The sequence below is a fragment of the Polyodon spathula genome, unplaced genomic scaffold, assembly GCF_017654505.1.
Source record: "Polyodon spathula isolate WHYD16114869_AA unplaced genomic scaffold, ASM1765450v1 scaffolds_2290, whole genome shotgun sequence".
Taxonomy (NCBI): Eukaryota; Metazoa; Chordata; class Actinopteri; order Acipenseriformes; family Polyodontidae; genus Polyodon; species Polyodon spathula.
In genome coordinates this window covers 1-3,327 of record NW_024473764.1, presented here as the reverse complement: position 1 = coordinate 3,327, position 3,327 = coordinate 1, and the positions used below count along the sequence as shown (strand labels likewise).

The 3,327-nt window shown below is 36.8% G+C and overlaps 2 non-coding genes across 2 annotated transcripts; one reads left to right on the top strand and one right to left on the bottom strand.

Moving 5' to 3' along the window:
• Nucleotides 1-836: 836 nt before the first annotated feature.
• Nucleotides 837-908, bottom strand: trnag-ucc. Its single transcript has one exon. It is a non-coding gene; the product is annotated as a tRNA-Gly (tRNA).
• Nucleotides 909-1,272: 364 nt separating this feature from the next.
• LOC121310581 lies at nt 1,273-1,411 on the top strand. The gene has a single exon (XR_005948883.1). It is a non-coding gene; the product is annotated as a U4 spliceosomal RNA (small nuclear RNA).
• The last annotated feature ends 1,916 nt before the right edge of the window (nt 1,412-3,327 follow it).

Sequence of the window (3,327 nt, the reverse complement as noted above, 5' to 3'; positions counted from 1 at the left end):
TGCTCCTCTGAGCAGACATTGCATGCAGCCCTTTGCAAAACAACGAAACACTGTCTTGTATTTTTTTTTGTTTCTTTACATGTGTGTAGGCTAATGCATGCATATTTATTAATATATTTTGTATTACACGTTTCCAATGAGTCATTGCCGGTACGCGCTCAATCACATGACTGAAATATCACAGTCACGTAGGGCTCGGATTGCGCAGTGGTTAAATCAGGACTGCAGTCTTTGTGTAAACTGCGAATTAAATGCTTACAACTTCAACAGAAATCTGACATAAGAGAGTATAAAACCATTCATTTTAGAGTTGCTGTACATCGTACAGCAATGATTATTTTGGTAACACGTGTTTGGTTTTTTCGTGCACTCATGTGTAGTCTAAAACAATCCGACTCACAGTATGATGTTCTATCAGATGGTGGTTTAATTTTAAATGTTTGATTTTGCAGCGCATGCAATTTCAACGCCAGTTTTTTTTTTTTTTTTTTTTTTTTTTTTTTCTGTGGCAGGACTAACAATAGGACGATATCACCCCTTAGAATGTGATTAATCATACAACTCACGCTTACCATCCATATTCGCAGTTTTCCCGACAGCGCATTATCAATGCATGATCCCAAATGAACACCTTCGTTTAATGAGACTTAATGTACTGACTATTAACACTTCACAGATCATTAACTCACAGTGAAACTCTAAAAGTGATGCTTTTAAAAGTATTCACCAGTTTGAACAAAGAAACAAATTGCGGGTGTAAGTCAAAGTATTTGTGGAATGTATTACGCTTTATTCCAATCTTAAAAGAAAAAACGGACGCATTCAAAAAAACCAATTGCGTTGGCCGGGAATCGAACCCGGGTCAACTGCTTGGAAGGCAGCTATGCTCACCACTATACCACCAACGCCTCAGTTTCCAAAAAACGATGGATTGCTGGTAAGTGCTCAATCATGTGACTGAACTATCACAGTCACCAAGGGTTCTGCACTCTTAAAATAGCACTGCAGTCTGTGCTTTATACAACACTCTTCGTTTTGGTAACTCATTTGATTGTCAGGGTTAGGGTTCGGTTTAGGGTGAATGCTTTTCCTTTCTCACAGAGCTGCTCCTCAAGATCTTTAGAGAGCTCAACAGCAACTGCAGTGTCAATAATAAAAACCTCTGCGTTCGAGGCTTCATTTAACTTCACTGTATTATTAGAAGAAACTTGCCCACAGGCAAGTCCAATGTATTTGCTGTAGTGGGTAGCATTTTCTTATTGCTTGTTCAGCAGCTTTGCGCAGTGGCAGTATCATAGCCCATGAGGTTTGTCCGAGGCGTGATTATTGCTAATTGAAAACTTTAACCAATACCCCGCTGTGGTGACTTGAAATATAGTCATTGCTGGCAATTTTTGACCGTCTCACAGACTCTGCTCTCATCTAGTTGAAAGAAAAGAACCAATGTTGATGCTGTGAAGCTTCCAATTTTAATAGGAACAGATAAAATCAACTTCCTTCCTACTAATTTATTTCTAGTGCCACAAACATCACAGATATTACTGGTTGTACTTGATATTGCTTTAGTTCATTTTTTTTTAAGTAATGTTAATTGTGGTACCTTATGTGGTTTATTTAAAGAAGTGAAGTCATGGCCCATACAGGGATCGAACCCACAACCTTCACATTACAAGCACCACGCTCTAACCAACTGAGCTAACTGGCCACACACACACACACACACACACACACACACACACACACACACACACACACACACACACACACACACACACACACACACACACACATGTTAAACTGAACAATGACACATTCAAAGTAATGGAAAGGCATAATTACAAGCATTCAAATTACCAAGCATTCAGTGGATGTTTTAAGAAATAAATGAACAAAACTGATTTATCAGGAGTGTGATTCAAACCCACGCCTCCAGAGAGACTGCAACCTGAACGCAGCACCTTAAACCACTCAGCCATCCTGACTTACAAAAACCAGCTTTCTAAACACTGCACTACACTCCTGAACCTGCAATGCCTGAGGCTGCAGTAAATCACCTGGGGGTGCTTGTACTTATTCTTTTTCAGTTTATATTAAGGAGGGCGACCTGTTTCGTCGCTTTCTATTTGGGATCACAAGGACACTTCTCTTACAGAAAGAAAATATATGGCAAACAGAGTGATCTCTACACAGTTAGAAACAAATCAAAACAGTCTGTTAGCAAATTAACTTAATCAAAAAACCACAAACGCATTACAGTTATATATTATATTATATTATGTTACAGATATATTTCAGACAGAACAGTAATAATTGAGTATATTTCTAAACAATCTGCTAGTAACAGACATCATCTCAAAGCTCTATCATTTATTTTAAGCCCTTATGAAAGAAAAGTATGCTTGCGCATTATAGCACAGCAAACATGATAATCCTAGCTCTTCATTTAATCCTTCAATTTGTACCGTATGAAGATAGAAGATCCCTTTGGATTCACATTGTGATAGTTTTTGATCGAGATTACCACCTCAGCCAGCTTCACTTCTGCATTTGCTGGAAGAAATGCAAGACTTTTTGTGGAGAATTGCTTTCTGATTTTGTTTTAAATTAGAACCCTAGTTTTGTTTTCAAAAGTATAACCTGTTTTGGGACTCGTTTGGCCACTTACTGGTCTGGATTTTGAAATAATTTTACATAGCATGTTTAGTTTTAATTGTATTTTATTTAAATTATTTTAACAGCAGTGTTCCATGAACAGTACTTGGCTGAACTCTAGCCCCTCCTCCTTCCCTGTGCTTCTGAGCCAGAAAATCCAGTCCTGTTTATTTTTATTTTTTTAACGACTCACTTAATTTTTTTTTGTAACTTGAAGTCCTATTTGTTTATTTTAAAATACAGAATAACATACCCTTGTCTAGGGGCTGCATTGTTTAGTTATCAAGGTTGTAGTTTTACTGAAATCTGTGATAAAAGCAGCAAATCCATCACATTGATAGGTAAGCACTAAATAAAGAAGTAATAATATATATATATATATATATATATATATATATATATATATATATATATATATATATATATATATATATAGTTATCATCAGTAAGTACTTAAGCCTAGTAATTAGAAAATCCCCTATCTGAGATGGGGGGACACAGTAGACTAGATTTTTTAGAAAGTGGTACGGGCCCTAAAAAGTTTGAAAACCACTGCTCCAGACTGTTGCCCAGTACGCAAGATGCAGTCTTGTCTCTGGGATGCTAAATAGCAGGGTCGGGATACTCGTTCCCATCAATTTATTTATTTTCAAAGTTAATAAAGTTTACAATGTT